Source organism: Sebastes fasciatus, chromosome 22, assembly GCF_043250625.1.
Source record: "Sebastes fasciatus isolate fSebFas1 chromosome 22, fSebFas1.pri, whole genome shotgun sequence".
NCBI classification, from domain to species: Eukaryota; Metazoa; Chordata; class Actinopteri; order Perciformes; family Sebastidae; genus Sebastes; species Sebastes fasciatus.
Window position 1 is genome coordinate 6219801 of NC_133816.1, and position 20372 is coordinate 6240172.

Consider the following 20372-nt stretch of genomic DNA (forward strand, 5'->3'; position numbering starts at 1 on the left):
TGCACATGTGATTGGCTGCCAGGAATCCCAGACGGAGAGGTCCGTGATCTGAGCCCGTCCAAATTCCAGCGACATAATTGGTGTAATCATGTGATGAATTGCAGCCATTTAGTTTTTTTTTCCACTATCTGCAAGCTTCAGCAACTTTCCTTATAAAGGTATATCCAGCTGAGTACGTCGGGCATCTTCTTATAGTCGAGTTGGGAGAGGACCCGGGCGATGTTAAATATGTACAATTGGGCAAGTAATTAGATTAATAAGGCCCAAATGAGCACCAGGCCAGGAACTGAAACCCAAAATCCCTCATCCTTTGAGAGTCTGGGGTGAAACACATTACGGTGTCTGTTCAAAGTTTAAATGGAGCCTGAAAAAAGTTTCCGTGCCGTGGTTCCTGCGCTCATCTCTCCCCCCGACAGACTTAAATTCCCGCTTGCTCATCTCTCTGTTCACCAGACTAAGAAAGAGATGTTCAGCAGAAGTAATAATGAAGCAAAACTTGTGAAGCTCCGCGAGGAGAGAGAAAAAAGAATGAGATAAGACGAAGCCCTTTAGGGTTACTTAACTCTATTCAGCCTTTGGCTGCGCAAGTTTCATGTCAGATTTTCTTTGATTTGGGTAGTTACAGCATGATATAGATTCCTTTCATACCCGAAGCCTTTATTGATTACAATGTATGGAATAACTATACTGAATGCACAGACTCACTCAACTAGAGAGGGGGCCAAAGCAGAAATTTCTTGAACAATGGTATCCTCCAGGGTATTTACGAACCAGACAAAGAGACTGCTGCCACGCTAGAAGCTCTGTGAGGCTGTACTTAGATACAGCAGTGCTTTAAGCTAAATGCTAATGATAGCATGGCGACATGTTAACAATGACAACGCTATCGTGCTGATGTTTAGCAGGTACAATGTCTGCCATGTTTACCATCTTATTTTAGCTTGTTAGCATGCTGACTGCTGCTAATTAGCACTAATTAGGGACTGCCCATTGTTCCAAAAGCCCATTGCTCCGAAAAAATCCACTGTCTCCGTGCAACAAACGGAAGCACATGGCACATTATTATGCAGAATGACGTCATCGGACCTTCCAGTCACGTTGCCTTGAATACTTTCCTTGGTTGGATTGGTTGGTTAGGTTTAGGCATGAGGAGTGAGATAAATTAGGTTTAGGGCAGGTCATGCCTTCGCCGTGGTAGGACAAAATAATACGAGTGGGATGGTCCGATGATGTCATTTTGCATAATCATTCGCCATGTGCTTCTCTTCGGGATAACAGGCTTCTTGGGACATTGTCAGACCTTTGGGGTTTCGGAATAATGGGCCGTCGGAACAATGGCATGTCACCAAGACAAAAGTATTGAACAAATTTAAATTTGATGATGGCGCAAGATGAGAAGTCGCGGGATCACCAATTACAGTTCATCCTGAGTTTTATGTTAATCCATTAAATAATTGTTGCGATATTTCACTTAAAACCGCAAATGTCCATCTCATGGTGCCGCTAAAGAAAAAGTCAGAGGATCACCAAAGTCATTATGAACCATAAATGTCTGTACAACATTTTTTGCCAAGCCATTTGGTAGACAGAGATATTTCACGAAATAAATGACAATTTTGAATTGGCGGTGGCACCACCAGAAAAGTCGAGGGATCACCAAAGTCAGTAGACCAAGAATGCCTGTACACAATTTCATGGCAATCAAACCAATAGCTGTTGAGATATTTCAGTCTGGACAAAAGAGGTGGACGGACAGACCTGCCAGCCACACACTCTTAGAAATAAAGGTGCTGTTCTCCGACTTGTCCTCATAGGACACTTCCTTGTAAAACCTTTTATAAACCTTTCAGTGGGTTCTATCTAGAACCCAACGTAAAGGGTTATACCTAAAAACATCTGTGAAAGGTTCCACCCAGAACCACCTATGAGAGGTTCTACATAGAACCCCTCTATGGTGTAATGGTTCCACCTAGAGCCCTTTCTGGAGGTTATATCCAGAACCTTTCTACCTTCTAAAGGTGCTAACAAGAACCCTCCCTTTTATATTCCAAGGTTTCATTTGGATCCCATTCAGGGGGTTCTACTGAGAACCCTTTTATATTCCAAGGGTTTTATCTAGAACCCTAAAGGGCTAATATGGTGCAGCGCAACCCACAACAATCATGGTTCACAATCACAGTTCTTGGGCGTATGTGGGCTGGGTTGTAGGCGTTCCCTTTTAACACTCATGCTTTCAAAAATCCTTGAAGAACTCTTTCTTCCAAAAAAGGGTTCTTTGGACGAGAAGTGTTCTTAATGGAACCCTTAGTCTTACAAAAATTATATTATTTCCATCCGTTAGACATTTGATGTTTAGCTGTACATTGTAGTCAAGTTTTCTATGCTAATTTCATTTCATTCTCTTTCACAGACTACACGAGGGCGTCCAACTCCAATAAATATCAATCATGTCAGCAAACGCCACCACTCCCATTCAGAATTAGCATTCTTTCATCCTCAAATGCAAGTGTTTGTCAACATGATTGACAGCGGTACACTTCTGATGGGGCTAATTCAAAAAGCTATTGAATTGGGTGAACTATCATTAAATCACCAAAGGTGGGAGTTTAATGAACCTTTTCACCTCCATTAAACCTGAAAATTGGTTGTAGAGCCTTTTTATTCTCCAAACATCATAACTTCACTAGAACTTTTTGTAGCATGGGAGTGGATTTTTATATTGCTTTAGATATTTTATATGGAACGCACATTTTAATTTCACATTTCTACACCCCTGATTTGATGGTGCGAGTTGAAATTGGGGTTATACTGTGGTCGCATATATGAGCCCAGCATGAATTGTCTTTTGAAGATATATATATTTTGTTCCGCCCCCGCCAGAAGGCTGCCTCTGTCCTATAGTGGAGACGGAGTACAATGGGACAAATAGAGCTTTAGCAGGCTTTAGAAACATGAAAGTAATGTAGGAGGGCCCCAGCTCCTTGGGGGTCCCGGATTTCCTTCATGAATGCAAAACAATATAGCGCAGGCGTGTGTGTGTATGTGGAGTAGAGTGGTGTGGGGGGTGCTATAATCAAAGGCACCTCATACTTCAGCTCGTTTCCCTTCGTTTTTCCTTCTTCTTCTTCTCTGACCTGACATGGATTAATTACAGCCCAGCACAATTTACACCCTGCTGGAACTGTGGCAGAGAATAAAGAATGGTTGAAATGTGAGCCCAGTGACAGGGCGTTAGAATGCTGAATTGCTTCGTGCTGCACGTGCCGCTCCTCTATTGCCTTTACGGCAGGGGTCTCAAACTCGCGGCCCGCGGGCCAATTGCGGCCCGCAAGACGATATTTTGTGGCCCCCACCTTGATATGAAAGTTTAATGTTAGTGCGGCCCGCAAATTTTTTTTTTTTTTATAAAGTTTTTTATAAAGTTTTTTTTGGGGGCATTTTTTCATTTTTATTGACAGGACAGTGGATAGAGTCTTGGAAAGGGGGGAGAGAGAGAGTGGATGCGGAAAGGGCCACAGGCCGGATTCGAACCCGGGCCGCCGCGGTCAGGACCAAGTCTTGTTACATGGGCGCCCGCTCTACCAACTGAGCTAACCAGGCGCCCTCGGCCCGCGAGTTTTATGTGAATGGCAGTTTGCCGTTGAAGGTCCCTTTGTTGCGCGAGCCCGAGCTGAACGAACCTACCAATCACAGCGGGGTATATGGCTCCCGGGGGCGGGCAATCGGCCGGGCTTGATGCAAGCAGAGAAACATTTCACAACAACTGTGGCGGCGCCCGTGTAACATCGCATAAGCTTGATTAAAGCTTGATTTATACTTCTGCGTGTAATCGACGCCGTAGCCTGACGTGCACCTCTCTAGAAATGTAACTACACGTCGCGGCGACGCAGACCGCAACAGCTGTGATTGGTCCAGTCTCTCAGCGATGCTGAGCGGCCAGGACCAAGTTATACTTCTCTCTGCCTCCATCTTTTCAATGTTTGTTCACACAAATCCACTCAGATATATTTTCTCTTTTCGGCGTTGCAGTAATGTCAGTAAAAGTTCTGTGGTTCAACAGTTATTAGCTCCAACTCCACTCAGTTTCTGTTTGTAGTACAAGAAGAAGAAGGAAACTCATAGAGACGCCGCCGCCAACTAGCGGTTTGGTGGTGTAATTGCAGAGCAACACAAACACAGCAGGCACAACTTTATTGCGGAGTGACACCAAGTGGAATGAATATATATCTTGTCACACAGCCCCAATCATGTCTTTTTCAAAGCCTGCAGTGAAGAGAAAGGTTGGTGACGAGCACAGACAATTTCAGGAAAAGTGGGAGACGCAATAGAGGCCATGTTCAGAAGAACCGTTCATGTTCTTCAATGTTCCATTAATGTTCAGGACAGTTCATGTTCAGAAGAACCCATTCAAGTTAAAGAACTGTTAATAATGACGTTTGAGAAGATTGTTTTTTTTTTTAACAAAGCTTTTTTTGTGGAATACCTGATGCGGCCCAGCCTCACCCAGACTCTGCCTCCAGCGGCCCCCAGGTAAATTGAGTTTGAGACCACTGCTTTACGGGGACCGTGTTTACGAGGCCCGACTCGGGAGGTGAACTCCCAGGCCTTAAAGTGACAAAACGGCCTCACTTAGATCGAGACAGCCGCAGTGTTTTACGGACTACACAAGGATCTGTTCCATTTCTGTCTTCCACACGCTGCGAACTTGATCATATCAACCTTATCTTGAAATTACAGCGCGCCTCTTAGGGTCTGTCACCGCTGTAATACGACGCAACTTGTTTCTGAAATCCAACGGGGGACCGACGCGACATGTGTTACATACTCAGCCGAGAGTATTTCGCAAGATTTCTGCTTATAGAACATGCACCACGAGGCGTGCTTGTTGGGAAGGTAGCATCAGCAGACGCCTCAGCCAGAGTCGGCCTGGCGCTGCCAAGGAGGTGTCAGCAACAAATGGCGAAGCAGGCGCCCTGCCAGCCCAGCCTGGCCGCCCTGCCTATGAATGGTGCTTTTGTCAAAGGTGGCAGTGAGGACACTTGAGAGGGCTGCAATTAACACCACCTAAAATTAGAACGCATGACCCTGTGCATCTGGCCTGGAAGGAAAAGCCTTCCTTTCTTTTTTTTTTCTGAATACATTATGATTTTAGACATTTGAAAAAGCAATAATTTTGACAGGGTCGTGCACAGAACCGTGTATATAGGGGCGACCACACGTCAGAGGGCCACAGGGCGAGGGCCCAGGCAGTCACCGAGTCCACTCAGGTTAACTGGGTGGGAGCAAGCGAGACGAGGGAAGCCATCTTGGCTCGAAGTGACCGCTGGATCAATGCACTAAAAGGCAGAGCCAAAGGTCAGGCTGCTCAGCGGCAGCTCAGGGATCGACCATGACAGCCACCAGGATGGGAGAGAGTCACCACCTTCATGTGACCACACACTCTATAGCTATACATTTAGACCACAGACACACACCGCTACTCTTTTGTGAAGGTTCTAAAAAGTGTTATCAAACAGGTTTTCAGTAATTTTTTCATGCAACTAGATCCTGAAAATATTTGTGAAACAAATGTTGTCACAGATGCGTAAAAGCAACAGCATTGCCTCTCTTCTCAACTTGATCTCATCCCTACTCATCATATTTTGCCGATGGGGAAGAAGGCAGCCTTTTGTTTTTACGTTACCTGAAGGCCACCCTAGTTCTCCGACACACTTGTGAAACTGCAGTAGCGTGAGCCACTGAGTGCAAAACCGCCAACCGTTGTCTGACTTCCGTTGCTCCTACAGTAGTGTTATTATGTAAAGGATGGCCTCTGAGCGAGGCGAATGGCGTTACCACGGTTTTGCACCCGGTGGCTCACAGTACTGCAGTCTTGGAAAGAGAGGAGTGAGCGAAGGGGTACTCAGTTGGTTGCAATCTGCAACCACAGCACTCAATGGCGCCAAATCCTACACACTGTACCTTTAATACGACGTCCGTTGCTATGAGTGTCTAATAGTGACATGGAGGGGTTTACATTGGAGTTAGTTGAAAGCCTGGTGCGTCTCATACAGACACTAAAGGGTGCCTTGTGCAAGATGCCACGGGCCACTGTCCAAGCATTTGGTATTTGACACCCTGGGAGGGAGACCAGGCTGCTCTTCTCAATACTCATCTCCCCTCAAAGGCTACGTTGGCTCATGGTCAGAGCTCTTGACATACTGGCCTGGACACCTGCTTTGAATACCACTTCTGCTGAGTGGCATACTTGGCAGACCACACCCAAGGCCACAGCTTTTATAGCGGGCAAACTGACAAAGGAACATCCTGTCCAAGACCTAAGCCTTCAACTCTCAGTCCAAAAAAATCAGTTGTGTTTGGCATGCTTAGCTTTAATCTTTTATTTCGCTATATATTTCAACCCTCTTCAGACATGACTTCCTTTCAGAATTTTCACCTCCATCCTTTGTGTCTTTCATTTTCCTCTTTTTTTCTTTCTTTCTCTCTCTCTCCACCCCTCCCCATTTTCCTCCTTCAACAGACTATAATATCAAACTGTCGCACAAGTCCAACTAAATTATAGATTTTCTGAAGGGTGTGTTGGTGTGTTTGGCAGCGAGATGCAGCAAATAAACAAGATGCCCACACAATTGAAAGGAAGGAAGTCCCCCTGCCGTGCATTCAAATTGGTCCGTGCAATTTGACAAGCCACTGTCGAGCACGTCTGCGGGATTAGATGGCCCCGAGATGCTGTTTATGTGTCCTCTTGTTCGCAGGATACCTTCACTTTTGTCCACAGCTTATCATCCCCTTCCTCAACCACCGCTGTCACCCAACTATTAATGGCTACAGAACTTCTGTCAGGAAGCACTGACCCCTAAATCATTCCCTCTTCTGAGTGTTCCTTCTTCATCATTGTTGCTCCAAACAATCAAATTGGGGATTTATCACCGGGATTATCCACACCGCTTGACAGCCGCATTGTAAAGTTGGATAATGTTGAAATATTTAATGTGGAGCTGTGGCCATTTACGATTCATTTCACCAGCAAATGTGAAGGGTAAACTTATAAATGCCTCGATTTGGTTGCAAGAGATATGGTGTCTTCAGTGATCAGCATTATAATAGGTCTGGTGTTCCGTATTTCTTTTCCAAAACCAGTTAAATGCATTGAAAAACATCAAAAAGCATTACTCTCACATAATCTTCTCCTTCCTCCAGTTGTGAATAGTGCTGCACAAACACAGAATCGCACCCCCCCTCCATGCAGCCTCTATTTTCCCCGGGTTCTCTGGACGCCAAACAGGCAAGAAAAATGACCAGCATGCTCTCCTTACTCCCCTGAGAAGTGAGTCCTACACACGGGGATGTGGCTATTACTTATCATCATCAAAAAGTGCTTGTTTGGTGATAATAAGGGCCTGAGATAGAAATCTCAGCTAAAGGGAGGGAGGGGACTACCTGAAGTAGCAACGGAGGAATCCTTCCTCTGCTTACCCAAGCATTTTTCTGCCTCTCGGTAAAACGGAGGGCCAGCTCTTGGACCCGGCTTAGCCCAGAAATAGAGGAAGATAGGAAAAACTGTTATTAGCCATGGTTAGAGGAACGAAAATACGATAAAGAATAACAGACAACAACTTCAAATGTGCTTACCGTGCAAGAGACAATCGCCAGGGAATACGGGAGGAGAGTGTGGTAAAGCATTAGTGGCGTCTTGTTTTTATCTAATATTCTCGTGTCTGCAATGGTAAACATGAGAGTAGTACTGCTTCAGACAGAAAAGCTGTTAATTTGCGAGGCCTGCCTTGAAGGACTACGAGTAAAACGGCTTTTGAGTGAACAAGCTTTATTGTGTATTCTATCCCCACAGTATTCTACCTGAAGCATGGTCACATTGCTAATAGCAACATTCAGCCCAAAGGGAAAGTCGCAGCTCATAAATTTCCATCTACCTTTTTTATTTTTTGCAGTGGGTCAGGAGGACCGTGCACCCCCAGGGGGAAAAGCAGGGACAGCTCACAATTCAACATGAGACATAACTCATGTCACACTACGTGGGGAGAAAGTTCATGCAATACATAAATTTAGGGTCATATGTTACCGTTGCAGCAGGGGTCACGCTCGATAATGGCCCAATTGCGATGCAGGGCTAGCGGGCCTCATCTGTAAAAGTTCTCGACAGCGCGGTGCGCATCTCCTTCGCCTCCCCTTCTGCAAGCGGCTCACGTCCCTTGTTTGTTTTATCTATCGCCATTCAGCTATTTGAGTTTGACACCAGGTTCATGACCACTTCAATTCACCTCCTGGTATCTGATGATTCCGTCGCTCACACTCCTCTTAATGTATTCTGAGGAGAGAGGGGGGATACGTGTCGGAGAAAAAAAGGCACACGTCCCATCTGATTGCGAGGTCCACCCTGATGAATCACGCCGCAACGGACATCTCGGCGTTATCAAAGGGTGCTTTCCATCTCACTAGTGTGATTAATCAGAAAGGGGACTTTATTGTTAACACAAAAAAGTCACTGCCGGAAGACTCATAAAATCAAGTATTCATTCACTCCGTCTGTTGATGAGACGAGCATAATGGGGTGCTTGATGAAGTTCATCTTCAGTGTCTTTTTTTTTCTTTTTTCGCTTTGTTTATGATAATTTGGTGAATTAAAGTTAGAAGGGTGAGATTGGTTTGTAATGAAGGGAGGAACAAAAAATACAGATTTCTCTTTAAGTAACTGAATGGAAGAGGAAAATAGAGAAAAAGACTCATAGATCCGTGCTGACAGAAATACCTTGCCTTGCCACGAGCATTTCTCCGTTTTGTGCACATTTCTCCACTGGTCACAAGCGGTAAAGCTCTATACCTGTAGGACAGGGGGGGGAGAGGGAGGAAGAAAAATTGAGAGAATGAAATAAATATCTATTTAAAAATAGCCTCTCAGCATGGCAAGGAGAGATTTGAAGATATTATCCTCAAAGGCTGCTGTGAGTGAGGCCGGGAGAAGGGAAGGCTGTCTACAGTGAAATATGAAAGGCACATACTCCCTGACAGCCTATGGCTTTTCCTGATACTGCCAACACCAGCCCACTGGAGTGATCCATAGACTCTTTGTGGAGACTTGTGATATAAATGCTGAGGGCTAGATGTTGAAGATCCTCGGCTCGCTGCCGCCGCCCCACCCTCCCTCGTCATCCTTCGCCATCGCCTTGCCCGCCGCATGGGGGGAATTTGTTATGTTCCCCCTCGTACGCCTGCCTCGGAAACATCAGGACGGCGGACAGGGGGCAAGTCGACTGACTTGTCCTTGTCCCTTTTCAATTTGACAAGGCAAGCAGCCTTGGGGACTTTCCAGTCTATTTTCAAATTGACCATTTATAATCAGTTTTCTAAAGGAGAAAGAGAAGGGGTGGAGGAGTCGAGCCGTCCCCGTGTTGTTGCGGAAGGTATAGAGCTGGGGGTTGGGAGATAATAATACAGCAGCGTGTTGTCAGATGTGTCAGCAGGTAAGACGAATGAAGAATAGGGAGTGGGTGCATAAAAGGGAACACACGGTGGGGAATTGACCTCTATTCAAAAAAAGAAAAGGAGGGGGAAAAAAAGGGAAGAAATCTATATCCTCGAGCAAATAAACATATGCACCACCCTCCCAATGAACCCAAGCTGGAAGGAAAAAGTTGTGCTAAAAGCATCCACAAAGAAGACAAACCCGTTGTCCATTTTTTGACACCAATGTGGCTGCATATATCAGCACCTGCAAGGTCAGGCCGACTCGGGCGTGGCAAGCGTGGCGAGGGCCCCAGCCCGGGAGGCGTTACAGCATTCTGTCACACTGCTTGCTTCACCGCCACCACACGATGACATTTCCACAAGATGGCTCTTCTGAATTATGCGGCCCAGCGGAAGGGTAAGAAGGGAAAGGGGGGAAAAAAGCTCATTTTCTGGGTGTCTGCTTCCGACCTGAAACCGCCACTTGTTTTCATCAGCGCCTTTTTGCCGCTTATGCAAAACGCCGTGCGGAGGTAATAGGGGAACAATCAAGTCGGCCTGCTGCTCCTGTTCTCCGTGCCACCGCCGCCTCTCTTTCTTTGGGGTGGAACGACACGGTGTCACCTCTACAGTGGCCCCCATCCTCCCCAAATTAATCCCAATTTGGCCATCAAGCACGGGGCCGTCTAAAGGGGCAGGCGGCAAGTAATTGACATTCTCAGGTGCATGAGTTTTGTTTATGTAGTAACGCTGAGCCAAGGCCTTTCGCCGTGGATGACAGCAGACCCGGTTTGCATACGCCACTTGATTTCGGGAGCCCTGCATGAGTGACTGCTCAGCAGCCCGTGGCCCTGTGGCATTTCAGCAGAGGACATTTCAGTAAAGATCGCCTCAGGTGTCAAGCGGCTTGGAAGGTGCGGGAGGCAGCTGGAGGTCGTTTGTCCAGCGCATTGATTCCGCCGTGACCCCATCGCTCTCTCTAACTATTGATCCATCCCCCAAGACCCCTACACAATGCCCATGCCACACCGGGGGAATTAGAGCTTAGGCGTCAATGTGGCCTAACCTTAAACAAAAGGATGGCAAATTTTCAATAGCACATCACTCTATGAAATAGGCATTGCTCGGGCCACTTATCTCCGAGGTCATTCCGACGTTAGGTGGAGTCCATTTTGGTTATTGGGATTCCATGAATGTGGGGAGTTTATAAACGTGAGAGCATGCTGGGAGCAGGGAATGTCGGGAAGTCATTACAGGTGGGGGTTCTGTGTGTGTGTGTGTATGTGGTGAAGTGGGGGTGTTGGCGCTCGTACATACACAAAACCCTATCCTAAATGCTTTCCTAGGCAGATCTCCCATGCCTTTTAGCATGTCACCCAGAGCCATGAATCACGATTACAGCACCTCCATTTTTACCTGGGCACCTTTAAGGCTTTTTCATTAGGGTAAAAGGGACCCCAGGCGTCAGGGACAGGGTTGTTGAGGGGGGTTGGCTGTGTTTGTGAAAGGGAGGGTCAGGGATTTGGGTTGGGTGGGTTAATTACAATAACAATGGGGGCGGCCAAAAAAAAAAGAACACACGCCATGGCAGGGCTCTCATTTGTTTCAATAAGGTAAATTGATTCCTATGTCCTCTGGTGCCATTTGCATCGCATCCATTTAGCGCGCGCCTCTCATCCTACTCTCCTCCCACCCTTTTTACCACCACCTCCTCCTCCCCCTCCATTCACTTCACGTGCGGAGGGCAAGACAACATCGATGCGGACGCATTGATCTTCCCGGACAGCAGACGCATGAGGGACGCTCACACTTGCGTCCGATCGCATTCATATGTTCCACCTGTGCATGGATGCGCATATTATGTACATACATGCATATATGGAACGCACATGCGACCGCCAATAAAGTTATTTGACTTATCCCCCACTATAACGGTGAACCTGACAACAAGATAGACTTTCTTAACTTCAGCTTGGACCAGTGGGGCAACCTCTGGGTCTGAAAAGTGAAGCCAATGCGGAAGTGCCTTAAAGAGGCAGTTACCAGATAACTAGACTTCTGCACCTCCTCATGGCTCTGTTTTCAGGCTTTAGAAAATCTAGCCCGTGACGAGAGACTTTGGTCAATCACAGATCATTTCAGAGAGAGAGCGTTCCTATTGGCTGTGCTCCGGCTGGTGGGCGGTGCTTGGTATTTCCTCAAGAGATCTCAACATCAACTTTTCAACTTTCTAATTTTACAGCTAAACCGTGCACTACAAGATGTTTCTGAAAATATTTGAGGTGAGAAATAGGCATTATAGTAACATAATATTGATTCATATTTGATCGGCGCTGCCTAGTTTGACCGTTTGGTCGGAGTTTGAGAGTGATTGACAGCTGCTCAGAGATGGCAAGGCTCCAGATCAGCTCTGATTGGTTGTTTTCCTCCGATCTGTGAAATCTTGCAGGTGCCATTAGGAGCACTGGAGGACACGGATGCACGTGATTTTTTTTTCACAATTACCTGTCTTATGTACTACTTTCAGGATATAGTGACCGTTTTATAAAAATAATTTTTTTTTAATCATATATGCTCCAATTCTACCCACTGCAACTTTAAACTTGCATTATTTCTAGCAGCCAGCAGGGGGCGACTCCTCTGGGAGCAAAAAAAAATCTGATTGTATAGAAGTCTATGAGAAAATGAGCCTACTTGTCACTTGATTTATTACCTTAGTAAACATTGTAAACATGAGTTTATGTTCTCAATCGCTAGTTTCAAGTCTTCTTCAATACAGCATGATGTTCATTTAGTAAATTATGGTTCCATTTAGAGTCAAATAGACCATAAAGCAGGTTATGCTTTAGGGCGTGGCTACCTTGTGATTGACAGGCCGCTACCACGTCGTTGTCCGGTCTGGGAGTTCTCCCTGTTTTTGTTGTAGAACTTAAACCCTTTTGCAGTGTTTTTTAAGTTCATGATGGTCGATTGTAACATTTTAACAAAATTTTATTTTAGCAGCATTCAGTTAGCTCACAGTTAGCTCACTTCTGGTTGCAAAAAAACAAGATGTCGACAGCCAAAATGCAGAACTCGAGGCTTCATAACAGCAGTCCACAAAACAATGGGTGACGTCACGGTAACTACGTCCACTTCTTGTATACAGTCTATGGTTTTGACTGACGTATTTGCTTGATGAGCATCACCTGATTTGTTTTTTCTTGTCTTACTTCAAAACGTCTTACGTCAAAAATCTGTTAATTCTACTTAACATTTACTTTACTTTCTGAAAAATCTTACAGACAGAAAAAATTGTTATCCTGGCCAGCTTGTTTATTGTTCCAACATGAAATAGAATCATTCAACTTTAGTTCCACTTTACATTCCTTTCCTGCTATGCTTCAATTCCCCCCAGTGGACCTCCACACCATAGTTTGACAACCACTGTTTTAGAGTAATAGTCGAGCTATGTTTGACAGTTCCTCAACTCTACTGGTGAATTTGAGCCACCTATGCCATCCGGCTGCCGACTCTAACTTTCTTCTCAGTGTCATTCTGTCCGCGTGACAACTGATCCATCTCGCCAACACTGTTGTCCTTGCTTGGCTGCTGTGCGCAATAGCCCCCTGTATGGCTCACAGGCACGGTCAGTGAATGCAGCACTGCCCACTGGCCTCTTAACCCAGCCCTCAGTCAGGGTGGCATCCATCTCGCCTCCCTCACCGCCTGCCTACCTGCCACGGACCCCCCCTTCGTTACAACACACTGTCTGGCGCTAACACATACACACTACCGCCCCGCACTCCCATCATCAGTCACCGCCAGGGCAGATAGCGGCGGCCGTCAGGCAGATGAGTGACGACTTGGGCCCGTTACCTGAGCGCCTGCATGACAATAGGCCTGCGGTCTGAGATAGAGAGACAAAAGCTGCAACTCTGCCACACACACACACACACACACACACACACACACACACACCAGCTGATCTTTATTGCCTGCTGTACAATTAGCTGTCAACCAGCAACATGTAAAGATGTGCTATACAATGCACCCAACCTAGAAAACATGTAATTGAATACTGTACGTGTGTCTGCGCGAGTCTTCGTCACTACAAAAACTTTTCACCCGCCATAATTAGAGCAATATTCTGACACCGGGTTTGATCACACACGCAGAGCAGTCAGACTACTGTCTGCATTGATCCAAAGTATTTGAAACAAGGTATACTGTATATCCATATAATAGGGAACAAAATGAAGCTGCATAATAATGCATCTAATCCAGTCATTATTGCCATTTCAGCATAATATCTTTCACCACTTCCTTAAAGATGACAACACTCCAAAGGGCTTACTCCTCATTTCAGTACTATAACTTAAAATATATACATTGCAGAGTGAAATTGCTACCAAAGGTATTGCGCCCACCTCCTCGAATCAGCAAATCCTATTAAATCCCTTTTAATTGGGCCCCATTCAAGCAAATCCTGACTGCTTGTGAACAATATAAGAATATAGATTCTAATGACTTCAGGGAGGTGGAAAAGACCTCGCATATTAGACTCATCAATAGTTTTTTCCTCCCCTTCCCGACACACTTTTGCATGCTGCAAGTGTGGGATGGTTGCAGGCCAGGAGGGTGCACTCGCCTTCTAAAACCTCCATTCGCGAGTTTACACAAGCAGATGTTGTACCCGAGCTCGACTCCCCGGCACACACACGAACACAGTCGCTCAAACATACACGCTCCTGAGTACGCCACGAGATTTATAACAATAAAAGTCTCCCCCAAAAGGCATTGAAACGCACTAAACCATTTCGCGAGGAGCCTTGAACTCCGGCTGATCTGCTATTTGTTACCTCGAGCACTTGGCAAAACAAAAACGGCTACAGCCCAAACACTTGAAAGGGCTTATTGCTCATGTTGCCCACAAGTTTCTGCGCCGACTGGCTGAAACAACCATCACAGTTAAGCTCGCTAGACAACAAACCGAAAATACCTTGATCCAATTTGAAACGCGGGCTTACTTGCTGAAGTATAAATGCTTAAATTGGTAATACCAGCAGGTAATTATGAAATTCCCTTCAACCCGCCCCCCTGCAGAACGTTTGTATTGCATCTGGAAACACTGTGAGCACAACAATTGAGTCACAGGTTTGGGCACCAAAGGATGATGATTATGGTAATCCAACAATGCCAAAGCTCTATTGTATGTCACAGATTTTTGTTGCAAACTCATGACCTTATTAACCTTCTTAATCCTCTACTGGGTTCTCATGATAAGGGGCTTACACGCACACACAAGCATACACTCAAACACTTTCACTTTGATGCCCAGCAAACACTTTAGGAGCCATATCCACCTGTTTTATCCGGCCCACCTGAGGTTCCCTTCATAATATCAGCAGAAGCCCTTGAGCCATCCAAGACAATTAACGCTCTCCCTTAGATCAACAGTGGGGAAAAAAAGAAATGGATGGCGGCGTTTGGAGCAGAGGGCCCTCCCAGTGTAGGCACATGAGAAAGCAGGTCTGATTGGTATTAAGTGGTGAGATTAAAAAGCCATCTCATAGGTCAGGTCAGCTGGTGTTCATTTGAATGCATTACCAGGGTCCGAGGCTAGATAATTCTCTCATTAGCGCCACTCAAACCCTGAGTGACAACACGGGTGAGAAGGGAGCATGTCTTACAACACTTAGAGTTAATTAGTCCGCGCGCACTGTTGCTCTGCGCCCCGTGCGTCCGCTCTCTTTTGAAATGGCCTCAACCTAAAGCGTCTGCAGTTAATCAAAAGATGAGCTGCGGAGTTTTCCGTAGGAACCACCTGTTGTTTCAGGAAATACCTGAACATTGTTTTTTCAAACTCCGAGGAAAAGCCGCACTCACACAACTGTAAATGTACTATAATGTAATGTGGCATGTACAGTGCTGTCGCTAAACAGTTGAAAGATGCAAACACGTACAACACCCAGACCGAACAATACTGTGGTCTCGACCTGTCAATCACAAGGTAATCACGCCCTAAAGCGTCCCCTGCTTTATGGTCTATTTGACTCTAAATGAGACCATCATTTACTAAATGAACATCATGCTGTATTGAAGAAGACTTGAAACTAGCGATTGAGACCATAAACTCATGTTTACAATGTTTACTGAGGTAATAAATCAAGTGAGAAGTAGGGTCAAGTTTAAGGCAATTCCACATTGGCTTCACTTTTCATACCCCAGAGTTGCCCACTGGTTATAACACACACATTAGACCTGTATCTCTCTTACCTCCACCAAACAAACTTTCCAGCTCTCTCGAACTCTTACAAGCTCTAAATGTTTGGTTTTACTCATGTTAACTCAGCTAAGTGGGTGATGACGGACTGATTATCTCACATTAGGATGACCTAGTTCAGTTCAAAATCAGTATTCCGTTGTTGGGGGGCATAATGGGGAGTAGAGTGATAAAGAAAAATGCAACAGAGACAGATCATGACAATTTCACGGTAGCTATAGCCCACCACACAAATTTTAGAATGGAGTTTCCTCGTAGCCCAGTAGTGAATGTCTCGTGGTCCATGTCCCGGGAGTTGAGGACCAATTATCTAAACCACTTCATTTGGATGTAAAACAGAAAGTAAGCATACTCTGAATGTAGATAATTCCTCATTGCATGAAAACTATATGCACAACAGATTGTCAAAGTTCAAGCAGTCATTCTTTAGGCTGTTATGGACATTTACAGTTGTATAATAATAATGTACTGCTTGCCTCTGTTTGGCTAATCTCTGTAATCTGTAGGCAACAAGACAAGATTTTGTTATCTGCAGCGTTCTTCTGGTTTCCGTTTGTAGTCCGAGTACTATTGACCAATCACGTTCTAGTAGGCTTTGGTTGAATGCAGGTAAACAGTCCGTGTGGAGAGCAAAAGAGGCTGAATGCATCGGCCGAAATGCAATCCCGGAACCTACCGGCTAATGTCTGACGATGATTTAGCTTTTCATTGGTTTAAAATTAGCTTGTTAACTGGCTACTTGTGAAACAATTTGGTGGTACATATACTCCGATTACAGTCTCGCGTCTCCAGTTGCTAATCGGACTGTAAACAATGAACAGTGCACAGAAAAGGACGTTTTTGCACCGAAACCCCCCAAAATATAGCAGCCCCTTGTCCCCAAAGCTTACCCGTCATCAGACCGATAGCCGATGGGTTTCAAGATTGCCGTTTATGTAACCTGGGTCACGATCGTCTCACTGCTTGTGTTTCTTGCTCTATCTGATTTCATTTTAAGGATATCGCTGCATTTCCAAATCTCAGCAATTAACTTTCAGAGTATTGTTATTACCAATGGGAATGATGGTCAAAACTACGAAAATAAGAAGCAGCTAGGTTGTACGAAACCTGAACTGTCCCTTAAAAATCCTTGATAGAAGTAGGGCATGAAAGGCCAAGGTAAATGTGGGATGAAGCTCGTACTGTAAGCGGACCCCCGTATTCCTCTCATTATTTCCAGAGAGATAAAACCCACAGGTAACCATTTTCTGTCTCTAAAGTTTCCGAGGAGATTTGCAGCAAATGAATTTCTCACTCTTTCTATGTTGATGACATTGTGTTTGCATATTGGGAGCACGAGGTTATATCCACGTCATTAGTCTCTCTGCTTGGATCCGGGCCTGATAACTACACCGCCATCACAGTTCCTATTCACTTCGCTTCTAAAGGTTCCATAAATTGTCTCTTTCTCTTCCTCACTTATGTTCACTCGCACTCCTACCACTGTTCCCATGAGACGAGGCGCTCGGCTCATTGGCCACCACACACACGCACACGGAGGGGGGAGAGGGGGGTTCTCTCTCGCCACCACCGCTGGGCTTACCCACCACACACACACACACACACACACACAGACCCTGAATACCAATCTCTGCATGTGCCCCCCAATCACCACCCCCAACCGAGCGCACAGGGTTAGCTGAATATTCTAGGAGCTTTCAATTTTTCAGGCAGGTCTGCGAACCCCTTCCCATCACGCGGCGCCATCACACTCAAGGGAGTTCGAATTCCAACAGTCGTTAGCAGGGTCATCTGCAGTCCCTCAGGGAGGGACTTAAAAGAAAAAGATTTGAATTGCCTTCCTCTCTTTTTATTCCCTTTTCGTCTCGCCGCTTTAGTTCTCTGTATGGGTCCGTCATAATTCCACTTCCTGTCTTCAAGGCCTAGCAATATTTATCCCCCCTCAATCTTGTCTGCGCCGCCGAAATTCGTCAATCAAAGACGAGGCCTTCCAAAAGCGCTTTTTTTTTTATAGCTCCGATGTCATGCTTCTTATGCCACTTGTCAAAAAGTGGCGACAGAGCTCCGAAACCGCTGGTTATGCCACGGTAAGGCGTTTATCCACTTGTGTAATGTACTGTAGTGGTCATACAGGATCAAATGTGAGGAAAAATGGCTTCCAGCTGAAAGAGAAAAGAGAAGGAGGGGGGGTTGTGAGGAAGGAGGGATGGAGGGGGGAATGAGAAAACATTTCTTCTTCTAACTCTTTTGCACTAATATGAATTCCCAGAGAAATGTCTGGCGAAGTAGGTCAATGGGATTTAGAAAGTTTGCGCTGTTTTTTTTTTTTTTTTCTCTCCTCCTCCCTCTCTCCTCATACTCTCTTGTCAATGGAAAATGAGCAATGCGATTAAGAGAGGGGAAGATGATGAGAGAGTGAGTGAAAAAGAGCAAGAGAGAGAGAGAGAGAGAGAGAAAGGAAAAGACAGAAGGCAGGCTGAGTGGTGGTTTGGGCCTCTCGCGGGTCCCTCGCCAGCTGACTGAGAGAGACCCAGACAAAAGAGAGCGAGAGGAAAGGGAAGAGAGATTTGTATCTGCGCTCTGGAGGAAGGGAGTGGCTGATGTCTCTTCATCTTGATATTGAAGCAACAATCTAATTATACCATTTCTCCAGGGAATATGCATATGAGGGTAATCAGTAAATAGAAAAAGGTAATTATTTGCCAGAAGTCATACCCTTTTGCACCTGTAAGCACTGCGCCGATGCACGAGATTGTGCTTTTTAATTCCGATGGTTTATCAGCGGCTAAATTATTTAGTTAATTTATAATAAGTCAATGAATTTTTTCCCCAGTTATTGAATATTTCATAGCGTCTGTCAAAAGTATAATCAGTTAAGTTTGGTCAAATACAAATAGGGGCCTCTCCTCGAGGGGTAAATCTCTGCCAGCGAATGTGATTGAATGTTACAATTAAACGTGCTAATTCATTGTCAAAAGCAACTTATCTATACACGTGATATATTTGGCGCTTAATTGGAGAGCACATTAAGAAATGGTCTCTTCTGTGACTTTTCTCCATCGCGGCCTAATCGGAATAAATTCTGCCCCCGCGCTGTAATGAATTGAAGTCGAGTATTCGTTGTTGGGGGCTATTAAAGAGGCTGGAGGAGTGAATTATTTAAATGCTAATTAATAATTTAAGCTTTTCCAACCTGCAATAGAAACATATTATTCCTCGGTACCCCCCCATACTAATTCCAACATAAGTGCAGAGGAACTTCTTGCTCATATTTCATTCAATCAATGCAGCTGCAGCGGTGCTTCTTTCAGCCGGTGATGGAGGAAGATGGAGTCCATCAATACTGGGAGACAGTTGGTGGAATTACTAATCAACTCTCAGATGGGAACTCAGTTGGGAAACATGATTCAAACCTGCTTTAGGTGGGATTTTGTCTCGGACACAGGTAAGGAGAATTTTGAACACACTGCTTGATTTTTAAAAAAAATCAGTTTTCCACCTGACAGGCTGCATATTACGCCCGTTTAGTAAATGTTTAGTGCTTTGTGGTCCGTCGCCATCATTCTGCCGAGATTTAAAGGCTCACCGGCAGCTCCTGACACAGCCACAGATATTAGATGAACTTCATTAGCGTCGAAAATAGCGCAAGATGGGGGTCTCAACTTTGTGTTCAAAGCAGCCTGCGGAAGGAGTTTCTAATGTGAGCGGCGGTGGCATTATTCATGTTTCCACAATAGCTTTGTTATTCATCATAAGACAAAGGAGAATCTCACTCGGCTTGACATAGATGGAGGAGGGCCACGAGGGTATTATTCACATCTGTTGAAAACAGTATGCACAGCCGACTGGATGTCACGATACACCGTGCTTATTAATGCAAACAAAGTCTCCCAACACAGAATATAAATGACACTTTCCTTCACATCAGAGCATAAATATTAATTGGGTTAAATCTGTGATGTATTGTGGTTAGGGAGCGGCTTTAGTTGTTTATTGTTACACCAACAGGATGCATTTTATTAATCAAAGTAGCACATCATGTGACACCATATTGTGAAGTGCAGAACACTTTGAATTCAAAGCTGTAGTTCCCTTTAATACCACAAGGTGGCACTGTAGGCTTACAAACAGGTGCTATGAGACTGCTCATCTGGTTCTCTGTTTACTGATCAGAGCAAAAATCAAGTTGATTTCCTTAATTTTTTAATATGCCACTTTCTTTTTTTTAGACACACCTGTACACACTAATGTCAAATACTCAATGGCTCTCTCAGCCTACAGTGCATTGTTCAGCACCCCATATAAATAATCCCACCTTAACCACAGCATGCACAAAGCATCAACAGAAGGCCTTCGGGAGGCTTTTCGCCTTGTTCACTCTTTTCTTTCTTTAAGTAGGGAGTTTGCACAGCTGTCCGGGGGAACACAAATGGCATTACGCTCTCTTCCTGTGGCAGGACATCTGTTGCTTTCAGCTGGCATCCCCTTCTGAGTCTACTGGAGTGTGCTTTATGCAGCCTGGCGGCATTCTGATAGCTGAGTTTTTGATGGGTTTCTTCCCAGTGTGATGAGGTGAGGTGGTGCAGGAGTTTTGTGTCGAATATAAAAAGGGATGACCAAATGGACTGTATAATTTACTTTCCCC

General features: G+C 45.2%; 1 protein-coding gene across 1 annotated transcript in view; it reads left to right on the forward strand.

The window, feature by feature from the left end:
• Nucleotides 1-20372, forward strand: part of adgra3 (adhesion G protein-coupled receptor A3) — a 148342-nt gene that overhangs the window by 84607 nt on the left and 43363 nt on the right. The window lies entirely within an intron of this gene.